Here is a 459-nt window from a genome sequence, read left to right on the forward strand (position 1 = left end):
TCCGACCAAACTGGTTTCCACTTTCTTGAGGTATGCTTTGAGAATAGGGTCATTGGGTGGATTATCTCATTTTTATGGACACAGGCATGGAAAGCCTCCATATTCACTCAGTCTGACTTTTGGGACTACTTTTCTGGGACACGTTGAAATACATTATCAACTGGGACCATCCCACCACACTGGATGAATATGAACTGTTTGCATTGCAACTGAATCCTTAATAAAAAGGAAAATATGGCTTCGAATTCAATTTTTCTGAATCTACAAGAAAAAATGCTCAGCCAGCTACATGCATTGACAATATTTTAACGAATTATGAATTTGAAGATGGATATAAATTTTGTCTAGATCTAGGAATTTCTGATCATTCAGCATTATTCATTGAGCTACCCCAAGCAGGTAGAGAAGTCCCATCTAAAAAAGCTTATGTAAAAAGGATCTTCAACTAAGAAACTTTGA

Source organism: Schistocerca americana, chromosome 11 (genome assembly GCF_021461395.2).
Source record: "Schistocerca americana isolate TAMUIC-IGC-003095 chromosome 11, iqSchAmer2.1, whole genome shotgun sequence".
NCBI classification, from domain to species: Eukaryota; Metazoa; Arthropoda; class Insecta; order Orthoptera; family Acrididae; genus Schistocerca; species Schistocerca americana.